This window comes from Fukomys damarensis, unplaced genomic scaffold (assembly GCF_012274545.1).
Source record: "Fukomys damarensis isolate Sample0158 unplaced genomic scaffold, DMR_v1.0_HiC HiC_scaffold_20, whole genome shotgun sequence".
NCBI lineage: Eukaryota > Metazoa > Chordata > Mammalia > Rodentia > Bathyergidae > Fukomys > Fukomys damarensis.
In genome coordinates, this window is record NW_022900932.1 from 11,018,690 (window position 1) to 11,037,626 (window position 18,937).

Below are 18,937 nucleotides of genomic sequence, written 5' to 3' on the forward strand. Positions count from 1 at the left end.
AGGACCCAGAGCTAAGTTAACTTGCTGGATTCCAAACTTCAGTGTCTTTTGAGCATGAGGGCTCTGCCTCCCGCCTGGCTCACTTGACTTGTGCAATGCAGTAGACTAGCTGCTCCTCAATATTTGAGGATGAAACTGTCATCAAGTGAGATCGGGAGTCTGTGTAAATGGTTTGCTGTGTCTGGCAGCCACCCATTTGTAGCAGCATTCTGCTCACTCACTGCATTTTTAGTGGAAATAGTTGGAGTGGTTCCGGGATGAGGGATGAGTGACAAGTCTAACAGGATGAATTTAGGCAAGAACAACCTGGGTTTGGATTAGGAAGGCAAACCAGGCAATCCTGTACTGAGTCTGTACGAGCAAGCAGGGTCAGGAGAGATTAAAAAGCCCTCCATGGAAAGCTCAGACAACCAGCCCTTGGCAAAGGGGAATCACAGGAAGTTGCTGAGTTATAAAATAACAATGATGCATATATACTTCAACAGTTTTGGTTGTTGTTCTTTGTAAAAAGAACAGATGAACAGATCACTAGTCCAGGAAGGAAGAAATGCTATAGAGCAGGAGTTGACTAATGTTTTCTCAAATCAAATAGTAAACATTTTAGGCATCACAGCCGCATATAGGCCTTTGTTGGAATTTTTCTTTTTTTTCCCTTCACTGTGCTTTGATGATGTAAAGGCATTTTGGCGCAATGACTCTAAAACCTGGGCCGAGATCCCTGCTCTAGGGGTTCGAGCCACTAAAAGCTTTTCTCTGTCTCTCCCTCTTCCCCCCTCACATTTGTTTTTATTTCTATTTTATGGATTATAGAATTCAAATTTTAATAGCAACTGTTTAGCTTTTACTAAAATGCAAATATCATAAATTAACCTCAGGAACAGAATTCCAAGTAGGAAACGAAAAATGTTAATCCTTTATAGTTCTCTGTAAAGTAGGAAGAGGAGGAAACAGAGAGTAAGGAGAATAAAAAAGCAGCAAAAACAAAATACATAATCAGGTTAACCTACGACTACTTCCTGGGGACTCCTAAGTGTTTACTGAAAAGAGAATTCATGTCTCGGGTTGAAATTTGACCTAGAAATAAGTATGTATGTTCTGATCCTGCACAACAGTCTGATTTCATTAAAGCATAGCATATATTTTCCCAGGAATCTTTTATAATGATATATTTTGAATTTATTTGTAAAATCAGCTCTGAGGGAATATATGAATATATAAAACTCTGCCTGGGTAATCAATTCTAATTCTACAAATCATTTTACAAGAGTAGAAGATAGAAAAAACAACCACCCCTTGCTTTTTAAAAATCACAGGTTCTTTGTCTTCTCTCCTGGAAGTTGCTGTGGGCAGCAGAGAAGGTATTTTTTGGGAGACGTTGTTCCTCCTTGGCTGTTTTTTCGGTACCAGGGATCGAACTTGGGACCTTGCACCTTCGAGGCAGGAAGTGGAACCACTGAGCTAAATCCCCAGTGATGTTGTTCCTACTTGGACTGGCTGTTTGAGGAAAAGGAACATGAACAAGTGGGTGTCACCACTGCCCCCCATCTTCAGGGTCTCCATTCAGTACCTTTAGAGTGGCACCAGGGCTTTGGGGTGTCTCTGCCCTGAGGATCTCGGCAAATGAGAACCAACACAGTGGTTGATTTGTAAGATGCCCCTAAACTATCCCACTTTTCAGGGTGCCCCCAGTTGAATGTGGGCTTCAGAGCCCTAACTGGATTCTTCTCTAAGTTCCAGACGTCTAGAGAGAAGTGCAGGTAAAATTTCAGAATGCAAAGAACCTGAAAAACAGGCCTCAATTATCATAAGAAACTGAGAAAAAGAGAGCCAAGGGGACATATTTAAACAAGAACCACCTTAGAACTTAGAACAGTCTCCGTTCTAAACTCACTTATCACAGGGGCTTGTGACTTTATTCTTTCCTTTCTGTGTGTGGATGGCTCCCGTGTTGGGCATAAATACACCGATGACCCTGTGGGCTCAGTCAGGAGATAAATCACAGAGAAATCCAAGCCCTGCCTTGGAAACTTCCTGCTGCAACAGTGAAATTTAGCCACATGCAACACCTTATTGGACAGGAGGCACAGATGCCTGAGAAGGATCTGACTTCTCTTCCGTACCAGAACAATTCCAACACAAACCATCACCCTAAAATGCCCTTAAGTAGTGAGAAGCTATAAAACTTTGTCAGAAGAGCTCTTGGGAAAATAGCAGGGGGATTGTCTTGGGGTGTTGGAGGTGTGAGACTTGAAGGAGTACAAGCAGGGGTTGCAGAAGGGGATGGTGGGCAGGTCCTGGTCCTTCCCAGTTCTGCTCCTCTTTGCCCATCTCCCTGGTTTCCAGTTGCATCTCAGAGTGGGCTGCACGCATCCCAGTGCAGGTCCTGTGTGTGGATTTTAGTCACATTAGGCTAACTGAGCCCAAGCAAAGCAGGTGAGACTCAGCTAAAGTTGTGTAGCCCAAAGGAAAGAACTGGTGGAACCCTATGGAACCAAGAGAGGTCTCCCCGGAAGATCTGTGCTGACACAGTAGGGAAAGTGGAATTAAGTGGGTCATTGCTCCTCATTGGAAATAGTCTACGGGACACAATACCATACTATAGTCTAGGTATTTGCTAATATTAACTTATTTAATACCTTTTCTTAATTTCTTCTCTGACAAATGAGCTAAGTGAGGTATAAAAGGGGGAAAAAAACAACACAGTATCTTGACTGAAGTTACACAGCTTCTGAAGGACAGAACCAGATTAAAATTCAGGCCTCAGGCTACAAACCCTGGTCTCACCTGGGGTCTGTCTGCCTGGTCCTGTACAAACTCTGGGTAGAATCTCCCTCTCTCCCTCCCTCCCTCTCTCCCTCTCCCTCTCCCTCTCTCTGTCTCTGTCTGTCTGTCTGTCTGTCTGTCTGTCTCTCTCTGTCTCTCTCTCTCTCTCTCTCCCCCTCTTCCTCTCTCCCTCTCTCCCTCCCCCCTCCCCCATCTTGCCATTGTGGGAGCTGGCAAAGTCCCTGGCCTCTACCCGTCCTCGGGGTATGACAATAAAAATGTAAGTAGGTATTGATAAACATCCCTGGAGGCAAAAAGTGGCCCCTGAGCCCCCTGTTTCCTGGACCACTTTTGCTTGCTCTGACATCTCTTTGAGAAACCTTCCTGCTCTCCCCTTCTTCCAGGATGTCAGATGCCCTTTAACTCAGCCTCCCTGGCACCTAGCACCAGTGATGACTGGCACTTATGCATTTCTTTCTGGGTTACACATAACCAAACATTCGGATATGGTTTGAACACATCCCAAAGCTTTGTGTTCTGGAAGCTTCGCCCCCAGGCTCCTGGCCCAGGCTGCTACCAAATGCTTGTCACATCCTCACTGTTCCTGTTGTGGATCCCACCGCCCATTCCTCCCTCTGACAGATGCCAGGCAGGACATTAACCCCAGAGGTGACACAGCATAAGCCTCAGCCCTGCCGTCCTAGGCAGACACCACCTCCTTGCTGAGCTGGTTTCTTTAACTGAAAAACACAAAGTCCGTGTTCCCTTTTTATTCCTTTACTTCCAGGGCTGTCGTGGGGTGAAACAATAAAGAAATGCATAGCTATGTTTTAAATTTCCCCCATGTTAGCAGAGAGCCCACCTGTGCCCTGGTTGGGTTGGCTGCCAGCTGTAGCGTTTTCCAGCTGGGGCCACCACAGAGCTCCAGGTCCTCTTAAGGCAGCTCTGTGTCTGTGTTCATCCCTTGCCTCCCTGACATGGCACCACTGGGGAAGGCACAGGATGCTCTTGAGGACATTCATACAGAGTAAGATACATTGAGTCCCCACCTGTCCCTGGCAGCCACCAACCTTGAGACTGAGGGAAATGAGTTTTAAATTTGCCCCATGTTAGCAGAGAGCCCACCTGTGCCCTGGTTGGGTTGGCTGCCAGCTGTAGCGTTTTCCAGCTGGGGCCACCACAGAGCTCCAGGTCCCCTTAAGGCAGCTCTGTGTCGGTGTTCATCCCTTGCCTCCCTGACATGGCACCACTGGGGAAGGCACAAGATGCTCTTGAGGACATTCATACAGAGTAAGATACATTGAGTCCCCACCTGTCCCTGGCAGCCACCAACCTTGAGACTGAGGGAAATGTCAGCGGTGGCCCTGAGGGAAGAAAGGGGCCATGCGCATAGACAGAGGTGTGGGAGAGCAGGAGGGGTAACCCAGCTCACCTGCTGGGATGGCTGGGGCCCCAAGGTCTGTGAGTCGGCTGTGTACCCTGTGCCTTTGTGCTTTCACCCCTCTTCTCTAGGGGGACCCTTTTCTTCACCATTAACCTAATTTCTGGTCCCTGCTCTTGGCCAGGTTAATCCTGCCAAAAGTGGGAACTGATGGTTACTATTCCATCATCTTGTCCCTGCTCTGACATACCTCATTCAGCAAGCTTGGGGGCCTGCTGAGTGTTTTCAATTTTTATATAATTTTTTTCTTTTTTGGTCTTTAAAAATAGCACCTTATTTGTAGTTCGGGCTGGCTGACCTGGAACTCACTGTGGAGCCCAGGCTGGCTTCAAAGTCGCAACAGTCGTCCTGCCTCAGCCTCCTGAGTGCTGGGAACACAAGTGTGTGCCACCATACCCGGTGTCTGGTTTTTTACAAAGTTTGCAACACACGTGATCTTGTTCAACTCTGTGGCATTTTGACAGAGGTGAGAGGCAGGCTGGGAAGTCACACGTAGGTGGGTATTCATATCGCGTGTCAATGTAAAAGGTATTTTCAGTTACGGGCCTCGTCATGAACAAATTATAAAAAGTCAGAGTGGTACCAGGAAGACAATGCAAAAGCCATCCTTCTTGGGTGAGCAGCCCTCTACTACTGGGGTCCCCACCGAGGACCTGCTGGGGCCCACACAGCAGGAAGTGACAGAAAAACAAAAAACCATTTTCCATGAAACCAGTCCCTGATGCCAAAAAGTTGGGACCCGCTGCATCGCAGGTGGTGGTCTTCAGGCCCACTGTCTAATACAGAGCATCTATCCCGGTAGCCCATGGTGGGTGGGAGGGATAGGGGATCAGGGGTGCTGGCTGAACAGTGCAGCTGAACTCCAGGAAGAAGGGCTCAGTGTCTCCTTGGGATGTAGGCATGCGCGGCCTTCTGAGAATTTGGAGGCTTAGGTATATTTTTTATACAATAGTAAAAGAGACCTGCACCGGGCAGCAGGCAGACAAAATGAATAGACACTCAGAAAAGCTGCTTGGTGGGCAGTTCTTACTGGGGGACAAAGGGAGGATGAGAGCCCCAGAGAGGCTCCAGAAAGGTGATAGGAGATGGAGGAGGGTGGACAGCAGACTGAGCTCGCCACAGGCCAGACTAGGGAGCTCAGTGAACCTTCTTTGTTACAAAATGCACTTAACTTACAGCGTGGGAGAGGTGCTGATGCCCAGAAGATCAGCTAGCCTGTTGGTTAAGCAAAACTGTCAGACCCAGTGTGTTCAGGAATGGGAGAACTGTACCCTGGCCATCTAGCGGTGTCCCAGCTAGGGGAGGGGAGGGCCGGCCAGAGAGGGTGTGTGTAAGGTTTTATTGTTTGGATCAAGTGTTTTAGGGCAAGTCTTTTCATGACAGTCTGTGGCATTATCTACTTTGGATGGGCCCGTCTTGGCAGGCAAACTGGTTAACAAGCTGATTCCTGATAAGCAGTCTATTGTTCTAGCACCGCTTCTCCGTTTAAGCAAACTCAAAGCTGTTTGCAGGAGTTGATGTAAGAATCAATTCGTTATTGATCACATCCTTGTTTTCCTGGGCCACAATTTTCTGCAGCAATTACCTAACCATGTTGAATTAAGAATTGAAGAGTTTATCTGCCTCGGTCATCGAGAACTTGCTAAAACAGGATTTCTAGACATCAACTGTCTCAGATCTGTTTTAAAGTTAATTTTCATTTTCTGTAGAGTTTTTGTTAGCGTCACTGATTATGTGTTGTCAGATACTACTAGAAAAAGTGGGTAGAGGGAAATGTAAAAGGAAAGAATACTTGCTGTTGGAATGAGGCTGCTGAATATTTTGGTATCTGAAAGTTTCTGAAAATTTCCAAAGTGGAATAAGTCAAGACAAAAATATTCTAGAGTTTAAAAGACATGATTCATATTTATAGTGTGTGTACCATTCTGCAGATTGCTTTTTATTAATGTATCTTGAGAAATGTATAAATATATTCTAAATTATATGATTATATATTATAAAGCATATACAACTATGTCTATTCATATATGCAGTCAGTATTTTGAACAGGCAGGACATAGGGTGACATAAATGTACAACTTTAGCCTCGTTTTCCTAACTCTTGTCAACAAGGATTATCTTCCTCTGCTTTTGGGGAAAATTTGGTGGCCTTGGGCAACTGACATTTCTATGGTGACTTTTGGTGGCAAATCCAGCCTTCATTCTGAAATGGTGACTGGGGAGTGTTCGGTTACAAATAAATTATGCCACATGGAAACTGGTGATTTCCACCAGAGTGGGTGGTCATGGTTCTTGTGGCTTTCATTTTCCAGGAGCAGGTCTGCCTGATTTCCTCTGAGATTCCTCCAGTGTTTTCTCTTCCTTTTAATCTAGACTTTAAGTTAGGGCCAAGGCAATCACCTCGACTGTTATTCCTTTTTTTTATTTTCCTTCTGCTAGATTCATCACGTATATATCTTCCTGAGATCAGTCTTGGATGTTTTCTGGTAAGCGTGAATCGTGCTGGAAAGCATCATGGGTGAGAATCAGCTCACAGAATTTGGATAGGGCCAAGGCAATCACCTCGACTGTTATTCCTTTTTTTATTTTCCTTCTGCTAGATTCATCATGTATATATCTTCCTGAGATCAGTCTTGGATATTTTCTGGTAAGCGTGAATCGTGCTGGAAAGCATCATGGGTGAGAATCAGCTCACAGAATTTGGAAGCAGATGGGAATGGTGTGAACCTGGGCTCTGGGCCTTAGCTTGGTTCTCCTGAGCACGTGATTTAGCCAATAGGTGCCTCAGTTTCCTCATTTGTGATCTAGAAATAATATTTTAGAAGGCTGTAAGCATTAGAAACATGAGAGACAGAGACAGGGAGATGAAAAATGCCACTTGCCTGGCATGATACTCGGAGCAGTAGAAACACTTGAGGAAATAATGATGATTCTATTCTGTGTGAGAAATGTAGGCCAAGTATAACTATTTTTGTAGGGAATGCATTATTTGGATTTGAAAGCCACAGATAATGTAAATAGAATCCATTTTAACTAGGCATTTTAATATTCATAGTGGCTGAGTAGCTGGTAATATGATGCGCATTTTCTTTGTCCTGGCTATGACTTGTAGGTGAGAGTGGAATGATTCAGCATCCCTGTTCTTGCTGAACTCACTGTTTGGTTAGGATAATTTGACGTATGCAAAAGACAATTATAGACTATCGCAGAGGGAACACAATGAAAGTAAATTTTGTGAATCAGGAAATGTTTTATGAGACCAATGGCAAGAGTGACCCATTTGCCTTTAGCTATAGACCACTTTCCTTCTAATTATTATCAGGTTAAAAAGCCAGTAGTTGTAGCCATGAGAAAGTATATTATGCAAGCAACACTACACCCAAGGTAGCTTAAACTATGGGATATGTTGTCCCACTTAAAGCCAGCTCAGGCTAGATGAGTCCAGATTTAATTATGTGAGGAGCATGAATAACACATCATCAAGGACTCAGTTATGTTCCTTCCGTGTTCAGGTAACTTCAGGCTTGTGCTTCTTGATTCTTAGCTGGCTGCCACAGCTCTGGACACCTCATCCTGCCTTCTTGAGCCTGCTGACGACTGTCACTATTGTCCACCCTCTTCTTTAGGGCCCTCCAGCAGGGAGGATCCTTATAGCAGCTTCTAGGACGTCAATAATCAGCCTAGGTTTCTTTGCGCAATTTGTGTAGAAGTCATGAATTGGCAAAGTGTAGCTTTTTAGTGTCAACAGACCTGGGCTTTGAATGCTGGCTGCTGTCACCCTTTTGGTATTAATGACATCTTTTGCCTCTTGGAACCAGCAGCTACGGACAGGTTTGGGGGCCTCTTTTGGTTATCAGAGATGGTGGCTGCTGGATGTCCATTGTTTCTCTGTTGTGCTCTTCTGCCAGCCACCTTCACTGTTGTTTCCCCCGGCTGTGAGCAGTGTTCAGCCTTTGGTGTTACCAGCTCAGCCTGCTGGACTGGAGACAGAAGTCACACATAGGCCAGAAAGGGCTTCAGTAGAACTTAGGCAGCGGCATAGGGGGAAACCATGTAGGCTTGGGGAGGTTGGTTGTATAGGAAAACAGCAGCTCACCCAGGTGCAGTGTCAGGCTGGCTGATCACAAGAAGCAAGGGGCCACTGGTTGGATCTGAATGAGGAGAGCTGCAGCAGGGAGCTGTCTGTGATAGGCCCATGACTGTAGGCTGCTGCAATAGAAGAAAGACCTTCTGGAGAGGTAGTGGGGTCCCTGCTGCCACCCAGCTGGGTACAGGCATTTAAGGCAACAACAGAATTTTGGGGAGCATTAGGCCTTTCTCTCCTGTCTCAGTCTTTCCTCTTTGTCCCCAGGGACTATGAATAGTGTCCACCCCTAACCCTCAAGATCTCTACATCCTAATGCCCAGAACCCATGAATGTTGCTTTTTTATGACCCCCCCCCCAAAAAAGGACTTCTGTACTTGTGATTAAATTAAGGTTTTGAGATGGGAAATTACCCTGGATTATCCAGGTGGACCCAAATGTAGTCTCAAGGGTGGCCTTATGCAGAGGGGGCACAGGAGATGCTACTGTAGGAAAAGAGAAGGCCCTAGACAGCAGGGACAGAAATCGGAAGTGACGTAGACATGAAGGGAGGAATGTTGACAGACCTGAAGAGGACAAGGAGCAAGTTCTCCCAGCAGCCCCTGCAGGGAGAGTGGCCCTGTGCATACCTTGCTTTTGACCCCATGACGATGACTTTAGACTTTTGTCTTCCACAGCTGTGAAATAATAAATTGGAAGCTAAAACAGTGAATAAAGGGGCATTTTTTTCTATGTTTTATTTTAGAGAGAGAAAGAAAAATCTCAGATGATACATTGTAGCTCAGGACTGATTAAAAACTGAGTTCTAGTTTTCCTTTCAGGGAGCTTAGCAAATAAGGAGCTAACCACTTTAGCCTCTCCAAAGCAGAAAGCAAGGTGAGTGGTTTTGGGAACAGCAACCAACAGGGCCCATTGCGGTAGCAGGAAAGCCATCCATTCACAGAAGGCAGAAAGCAACAGGACTGACTCCATCTGCCTGCCCTGGCTGAGGCCAGGGTCTGACACCTGTGCATTCAGAGTTGGCCATAATGGGGGGACAGCAGCATCCCTAGAACCCAGGTGTCCACTCCCTTTCTTACCACGCCAGACAACAGATCTGTGTTTTATGGGGAAGTAGACGGAATCACTGCCAAGGAAACAGGTCCTTCCCAAGGACAGACTCTTACCCGTTTCCAAGTTCACACTGTCCTGAGCTCAGCCACAATATCTTCTTCTACCTCCCATCCTGCCTGCCCAATGTGACCCACACATAAGCAAGGTGTGTTCCTGGCTTCCAATCCTAAATCGCTAAAGCCAGTAGCCTGTGTTTGTGACCCTAACTACTTGGGAGGCTGAGACAGGAAGTGCACTTGAACCCAGGAGTTTGAAGCAAGCCAGGGCAATATAGCAATATCCTGTCTCAAAAGAACATCCAAATTGCTGATTCATGGAGAGTTGTGAAGCTGATTTTTTTTTTGGTGGCCATTTGCTGACTAATTTTAGAGCAGGAGGGGACCCTCTTTCAGCCATGGTTTGGTGGCTGCATGATGATTTGCCCTTCTTTTGGACTGACTGCAGAGCGGAAGGCCCAGGAACAGCTCAGCTTTGGAGAGAGGGAGCCGAGCCCTTTGGGTCAGGAGATGCCTCTACTGAGGGCATGTGGTGGGGTCAAACATCATCATGTCTAACATTGGAGCTCCATACCCAAGTTGGTCCATCTCCTTCTGTGCTTCATTAATTTTTACATCGTGGAAGGTTTGGGGTTTGGTTCACAGAGCATTCTAAAACACATTGTCGTTACATCTGGAAAATGTCTTTCTGCTGCTCTCAAATAGGACTAAATTTCACAGGAACCCACACAGAGACCACCAGGTAAGGTAATGGCTCTTTGCCCAAAAAGCACTGGCTTCTGCTGACCCACCCACAAGGGACCAGTGGTGTTTGAAATGTACTACTTATGGGATCGTAACTCTTCTACTGGGCTATTAATCGGGCTGTTTATTAGAGCTCGGCCAACTTCTTCATTGAGTGAGTTTCTCCCGCACCAGCAGCGTGATCCAGAGGCAAGCATGGTGGAATTCCAGGCTGTGGATGCAAAGTGACACTCTATCACAGGCAGAAGTCTGGAGGCTTGAAGCAGGAGAGGTTAAGGTCTTCTGTCCACACACAGCTCCTTTCCAGGCTCGTCAGCAGTTCTGTGCCCAGCTAACTGCTATGCAGGGACACAACCATCACACTGGCCCCATTTATTTACCTTTCAGGCAGAATTCCACAGCCATGGCCCCAGGGTTTTAAAGTCCTTTATTACCCGGGAGTCTTGCAAGGGACAGGAAGAAGCAGCCAAGTAAAATACCAGTGCAGGGAGAGCAATTGCCCTGAGATATGGGCAAACAATACAAGTAGCAGGGCAGAAAACAACCCAGTTAGGGGTGGAACAGCCTTGGGTGGAATGGTACCATAGCCCAAATGCCCTTTGGGAGCCAGGTGTCTTCTTGAAGGGTTCCCCATCCTCTCAGAAGCCAAATTAATCATCCTCTCCACGAGTCGGATGGTGTCCACTATGGTCAGACCTGTCCTTTTGAGCCTTTCTATTCTTCATGTGGAAATGGCCACTTCCGGTTTGGGGCTACTATGCTAACTAATGCTGTGATGTTCTAGAGCAGTGCTACCTGATAAGGAAGAGCGAGAGCTCCGTGAACAGATGAAACATTGCTAGTGGCTCTATTTACATTAACACAAGCAAGTTAAGTCAATTTTTAAAATGTATTTAGCCCACAAGTATGGAAATAACAAAGGTATGTGGGTTAAGCCAGTAAGTTTGTCATCGTTTGGCAGCAGATAACACATACAATCATCAGAGTTTGGCTGAGGAAGCCAGGTCAGGCCCCGCAGCAGGAAGCTGGGATGTGCGTTCACCTAATTCCAAAAGGCAAAGGAGGGCCAACTGTGGGGAATGGAGATGGCTTGGAAACACATGACCTCACTGGCCAATTAAAGCCAGAACTGAGAACAAAGCACAGAGCTCACTGGAGAGAGTCCTGAGGGAGGCAGCTGTGTTCAACCCAGCAGCTGGTGTAACTTCCTGTGGGAAGCGTTTGAGCCTCAGGAGGGAGGTAAAGCCCTCAACACAACCACACAACAGAGGCCCAGACATATGAGAAGGCAGCATCCTGAGAAAAGGGAGGACCCAGGAAGGTCTAGATTCTCCTCTCCTGAAATACATGACAAAGATTCATGATCTTGTGGATAAATGAAAACAGCTTGAACTGCTGACTAAAACCCACTCAGTATTCCTACTCCGGAAACCATTTTCTTCCTGTCCTTCCTCTCCTGTCTCATAGTAGCCATAGTTGTTTTCTGCAGTGGTCTCCTCATTTTCCATAACAAAGTATCACAGCCTGGGTGGCTTAAACAGTGGAGATTAATTTCCCCACAGCTCTTGAGGCAGCAGACCAAGCCACCCTTGGGTCAGTTCAGGGGCATCTTATCTTCCTCACTGGGGCCTGCTTCCTGTCCTCAGTTTCCTTGTGTAAATAACAGGGTAGAGTCTCTGCTGTCTCCTCCTCTTTTTATGAGGACACCATTCCTGCAGGGTCAGAGCCTCAGACTTATGCCCTCATGAACCCTAATTACCTGCCTAGAGGCCTGCTCTCCAAATACATACAATGGGGATAGGGCTTCAACGTATGAATTCTTTTTTGGAAGTGGAGACTGAATCCACAACACTTACTGACCATAAAGTACCTACACAAAGTAGGCTCAGGACAAGACCTTGACTGGCTTGTTCACTGAGGCACGTTGTCTTTTCAAAGATTATTGCAGTGCTGGGCACATTATAAGTCTTCAGTAGAAATTTATTGAAGGAATGAATGAATGCTTCCTCCCTGATGCCTGTAAAAACAGGTTGGTCAGGTAAATAGGCATTTTTAAATCAAAGAGATACAGTTTTCATGCAGTCCTGCATGAGTCATTTTCAGTTTTATTATAAGATTTATAAATGCCACTGGGGATCCCCAGTAGTCTAACTTATTCGTCCATCAAAGACTCATTGAGTAGCTGCTGGCTGCTCAGCACAGGGTCAGGTAGCAGCAGTCAGGCCAAGCAGGACAGGCCACCATCCCTCAAAGCACCTGCCCTGTGCTCATTCAGGGATGAGTTCCACACAGGAAGGGGTTGTGTCACCACACAATGCTAGGATAAAGAAAAATCACTGAAAAGAAAGGAGGCGGGTCCCCTGTTGGTCTTTTCAACGTGTTCTGACACCCGCCAAGGGATTCCTAGAATCTTCACTGCTGTCCCTAGAATGCCAGATGGGCCACAGGGCCCAGAATTGTCCCTATCCATACTGAAGCTGAGAACACAACTACCCCACCAGGTGACATCGAGTCCCAGCCAGACCTACACAGGCCAGGGCTGTCCTGGCTTTGTCACCCATCATCTCAGCTTAATGCCACCCATGTTTCCCAAAGACACAATTTTGGATCCTACTTGTTAAGATTTTTTCGAGTAACCAAGAATTTGTAATCATAGACCCTGAATAGGTCAGATCCTGACAGCAGGGGAGATGAGGCCCTGTTTTTGTTACCTTTCTTTCTGCCTGTTATTCTATGAATCAGTGTCACCCACCACTGTCCAATTCCAGAAACAAGCATGGCCAGGAGATCAGCACAGCAGGCTCTCCCTGCCTGAGCATATTGCTCCTGGAGAAACAGAATAGATGTGAATGAAGGCCCGGTGTTCTGCTGGTGACAGGCACAGCAAGAGCACAGAAGGGACAGCATGGGTGGTGGCACATGAGTGTCTCTTCTCCCTGGAAATTTTATACTTTGCTTATAGCTACCAAGTGGTTTGGGGTTGGCTCTTCTATCTTGGCATGGGCTAGTTTCCCTGGGTGTTAAACAAATTCAAACATAGCCCTGTGACAGTCCTGTGACTGCTGTACTGTCACTGTTACCACCTGATGGTAAAATTAAGCCACAGGCTCTGGACTCAGCCTGCCTAAATTCAAAGTCCAGGACTTGGGACTCGTAACTTTTCTTATCCTAGGCTTCCTCATGTGCAAGATGGGGGAGTAATGATAAAAAAAAATCAACTGAATTCGATGGTGATGAGGGCTCCATGAGACTCACTTAGTGAGACAAAGCCCTGGGAACCCTGTATTCAATAAATGCTGTTCTGTTCATCCGTGAACAGAGTTGGATACTAAGTTTTTTCTCTGATTTCTTTCCCTTTGGTATCTTCTATTTGTTTCTGGTTGTTTTCAACCATCAGCTGGTTCCAATGGGCTTGGAATGGTAACAAAGCAAACTTCTTTAAGGTCGGCAGATCCTTTCCCACCGGATAGTGTGTGTATGGCCTTGCGTATAGTACAGGCTGTTAGAAAACTTTCTTCCTGCACTGTTACAATTTCTGGGAGACAAGGGTTATCTCTCTGGCTGCACCTTGGCAAGTTGGGGACATATTTTTTTACTGCCATGCATCAAGTATCAAATTGAACCTGAGTCCCATCTTCAGGAATCTTGCAGTTCTGCAGAAATAGGAATGATTGTGTAGAATGTTTCTTTCGAGAGGATTCGGAGTCATGAAATCTAGGGAATAAAGGAGGTATGAAAGCAAAAGGGACGTGGGGAGGAGGAAGAGAACAGGGGAGGGGGAGGGGAGGGAGGAATAATGGGATGAAAGTGTGTGATATGCATGTATAAATATGCTGAAATGAAGCCCATTATTCTGTACAATTAACGTGCACTAATAAAAATTTTAGAAAGGACTCTGAGTCCTCAGGCAGTCCATGGGATAACAAGATCTTCATGTGATGGAAGTAGCTATGAAAGCCACTCCTGAGTCTGTGTGCATGTGGTTAATCGAACTCACAAATTTATTTTTACTGTCTTCCAAATTGTACTGTTGCAAAAAGAAAGCTATAAAGCAAAAATGACAGAGAAAATGGGCAAAGAGAATAGCAGGAACACTCTGGAAGCTGGAAAGGTGAAGAGTGTAGCTGCTTCCTTTTCAGTTGTCAAGGCAACCCAGCCAGAGGCGCAGCCAGCGGGGGAGAAAGCTCAGTAATTGGAGGCAACTGCTCTCCCGAAAGCGGGGATGCAGGAAGGTGATCTGAAACGTGCAATCGGAAGTCCTGAGGATCCTGGGTCCCACCGGGGAGGAAGAGGGAGGGGAGACTGAACTGGAGCGACTAGCAGCAGAGGCTGCACCTCCGGCCAGTGGTTGGGTGGAGACTGTGCTCTGTCCTCAGTGGCTGCCTTTCCTTTAAATTCCTGGAAAAGTGATCGCCAGACTTAGAGCCAGCAGGCAGCAGAGTGGAGGACTCCTCTCTGGGTAAACTGATTCACCAAAGAGAAAAGCTGTGAAGATACAGTCGGACATCGCACAGCGCAACTGTTTATCCACATCAGCTTCCGGGGCCGTTCTGAAAACAGGCTTCACAGTCCCTTCACGGCTTTACTTAAAGAACCAGGGATCGGGTATTCAAGAGACGGTTTCTCGACCTCCATACTGGAGATCTCCGCTGTGCCTTGGGGGATGTTTAGTGACAGCCCTGGCCTCTGTGCCCCAGATACCAGTAGCACAAATCCCCAGTTGTATAATTTTTTCCTCCCCCGGTACCGGGGGTCGAACTCAAGTCCTTGAGCTTTGGAAGCAGGCGCCAGAAACCTGGCCCACAAATCCCCAGTTAATGTCTCTACAGTGCTCCACAGGGACAAACCCTTTCTATTAAGAATCGCTACTCAAACACACACACATTCTTTAAATGAAAATAGAAGAAAGATTATGCAGAAAATGGAGAAAAAGAATTTTTGAAAACCTCCACAATAAGAGAAAATATTGAATTTATAAAAGAAGAGCAGAAGGCAAAAGAAAGGAACCATTCCAGGAATGACAAATCCCATCAGAAACCAAATACACATCAACAGGAAAAAAAAATAGAAGGGTTGGACAATACAATTGAAGAAATTTCCCAGAAAAATGAAGCAGGAAAAAAAAAAAGTCAAAGGCATAGAACATGATAGAGAAAAATAAAAGGATTTGATCATGCTATCAGAATAGCTAAGATCCAAACAATAGGTATCTCCAGAGATCAGAGGAGGTGGAAAGAAATTTTCCAAACGTAGTTTAATAAAAATGTTATAGTTGATGGATGTAAGTTTCTAGATTTAAATGATTCTTAATCCTATTTATGAAATTTCAGAATGGTTGGGACAACCAGTTCTAAATACTTCCAGAGAGGAAACATAGGTCACGTGAAAGAATGAGGATTTATTTCTGTAAACTTTTTAGCAGCACATTGTACACATTAATGGGGTCCTGTGGTATTTCCATAATGCATGTAAGGTACCCTGATGAACCCCAAGCCCCTCTTTCCACCCTGATTCCCTACCAATCTCTAGCACCTGCTATTGTACTTTCAGGTCGTGAACCTGTGGTTCTTTATCTGTGTCTAGCTCGCCTCTGTGAATGCAGTGTCCTCCATTTCCATCTGTTTCTCTTCAGGTGACAGCATCTCAGTCTTCATTATGGGTGCAGAATATGCCCTTATGCATAATACTACATTTTATTCCCCCACGCAACAGCTGATCGGCACCTCGGCCTATTCTGTATCTTAGCTGTTGTAAATGGTGCCACAATAAACCTGCTGTGTGCAGGTGTCTCTGCGGTATGCTGGTTTCCTTTCCTCTGGATAGATGCCCAATAGTGGGAACCTCCATATTATTCACCATAATGGCCACAATGGCTCACAGTCGCACCAACAGTGTATACAACATCTTTCCCTTTTTTATTATTTATTTATTTATTTATTTATTTTGGTGGTGTGGGGGGATTGAATTTGGGTCCTTGCACTTGTGAGGCAGGTGGTGGCACCACTGAGCTAAATCCCTGACCCTACAACTTCCTTTTACTAAATCTTTTCGATAGCACTTTTTTTTTCATAGTAGCCATTATAACTGGGGAGAGTTGGTATTCACTGTAGTTTTTATTTACCTTTCTCTGATGAGTAATGATATTGAACATTCTTTTCAAACATTTGTTGGCCATTCATGGTTATTCTCTAGAGAATTATCTATTCAGGTCACTTGCCCATTATTTAATTAGATTAATTATTAGGTTTACATTTTTTTTTTTAGTTTCTTATGTACCCTGGACATGAATACTTCTGTCAGGTGAATAGCTGGGCAGTATTTTCTCTCATTCCATGGTCTGTCTCTTCACTCTTGTTTCTTTACCAAGCAGAATGTTGTAGTTTGATAAAAACCCATTTGTCAATTTTTGCTGTATCTCCTGTTCTCTAGGGTGTCCTATCCAGGAAGTAATTGCCTGTAACAATGTCTTGAAGTGTTTCCTTGATGTTTTTTTCTAATGGTTGCAGAATTTCAGGCCTTACATTTAGGTCTTTGTTCTACCTTGAGTTGGTTTTTGTAAAGCACATTTGATGAAGAGGCTGCCCTTTCTCCAATGTATATCTTTGGCCCCTTAATCAAAAATCAAATGTGTGGGTTTTGTCTAAGGTCTCTGTTATGTTCCATTAGCCAGTGTATCTGTTTTAATGTCAAAATTATGCTCCTGTGGTTATCATGACCAAATGTCTCAAAATCGGGTATTTTGATGCCTACAACTTTGTTCTTTTTCCTCTCTGTCTATCTTGGGAACTTTGTGATTTTATATGAATTTTATGATTTTTTCTAGTTCCATGAAGCATATCATTGATGTTTTGAATATATTTATTTATTTATTTAATTTGTTTTTGCTGTACCAGGGATTGAATCCAAGGCCTTTGCACTGAGCCCCAGCATCTTTTAAGTTTTATATTGAGACAAGGTTTTGCTAAGTTATTAAATTGCTCAGGCTGATTTCTAACTTCCTATCTTTCTGCTTCACCCTTGCAGAATGCTAGGATTACAGGCATGCACCACCACACTTGGCTAGTCGTTGGTGTTTTGTTGAGGGTTGCACTGAATCTATAGCTCACTTTGGGCAGTGTGGACATTTTAACAATATGAGTTCTTCCAGTCCAGGAACACGGGCGGTCTCCTCTTCTTTTTGAATCTTCTTCAATTCTTTCACTGGTGATTTGTAAAGTTTAGTGTAAAGATCTTCCAGTTCCCTGGCTAAATTTGGTCCTAGGTGTTTTGTTTCTTTGTAGCTATTGTGAATGGGACTGCTCTCATGATTTCTTTCTCAACAAATCTGCCACTTGTGAATAAAAAAGCAACTGGTTTTTGTATGTCAATTTTGTATCCTGCCAATTTACCAGATTCATTCATCCTTTCTTGTCTTTTGGTGCAGCCTTCCTGTATACAGCATTTTATCTATACACTTGGCTCCCTTCCTTCTTCTATTCATGCCTTTCCTATCTCTCCAGCCTGATTGCTCTACATCAAGCACTACATTGAATAAGAGTCACATTTCTAGTGTTCTTTGTGTTGAGGGTTACAGATCCGTTAGAGTAAGAAGTTCTGTCACTACTGTAGAGATCTCTTTGGTTAGTGGCTATCATTTTGTGCTGTGACTTTGACTTTGGGTCATTTTGATTCTCAAGCGCCTGTTCACCTTATTCAATGTATTTGTTAGGCTCAGTCCCTGTCAGTCTGCTCCTCGTATCCACTCTAGATACAAAGAACGAACCTTGTATCTGTACCAAAGCTTCTCTCTGCACCATTCCTCTCTGGCTTTCTGTAGCCCGCCAGTCTTCCACCAATGCATTCCCCTCCAGCTTTCTCCTGGATTGTGTGCAGCGGCTTCTGCCTGGTCTCTGCCTCTAGGAATATATCAGCCAGTGCTCACTAGAGGAACAGATTTGATGCAAGATATACAAACATATAAGAATTTACAAAATTGGCTTGTAATGGCCGCCCACAGAGTCAAGGGTGGTAAGAGTGCAGATGGTCTGTCTGCGCTGGAGATCCAAAAGATCCAGTCGAAGGCCTGGAGCCCACTGTAGTGTCCCGTGTAAGTCCTTATCAGGAAGGATCTGTGCTGGAGCTGAAGAGTCTGTACTGAAAGCGAGGGGAGGATGTCCAAGGTGAAGGTAAAGACCCGAGCTCCTCTGAAGAAACAGAAGCGAGCCTTCTTTCTTTACTTCCCTTTCAACCATTCTGGTGAGAATTTCTCCCTAGGGTGGGTCTTTCACACACAGAACTAGGTTGAGTGCATTTAGTTGGGTGGTTTCTTATTCAGCTTGACACAATCAGCTAATTATCACAGCAGGACAAGTTGGGAATCATCTTTATTCCACTTACTGAGATTTCATTCACAAGATTTCTGTGTGGTTCTCTTTCAAAATCTCCCTTTGCTGAACTTCCCATTCATATCCTGTACTGTCTTCCTAATTTTATTTAGCAGTTTGTGTATGATCTCTTACATTTTGTTGAGCTTTTAAAAATCCCTTTAAATTATTTACTGGGCATTTCATTCCTGTCAATTTTCTTGGGGTCTGTTGCTAGAGTTATTATGATCCTTTGGAGGCATCGTGTTTCTGTTCTTTTATATTTCTTGTGCTTCTATGCAGATTTTTGTGTCTGATGTCTCAGGTATCTCAAACTCATGGGTGACCTTTTGCTTTGTTTTGGTACTGGGGATCGAACTTGGGTCCTTGCACTTGCGAGGCAGGCGGCAGAACCACTGAGCTGAATCCCTGGCCCATGGGTGACCTGTGACCT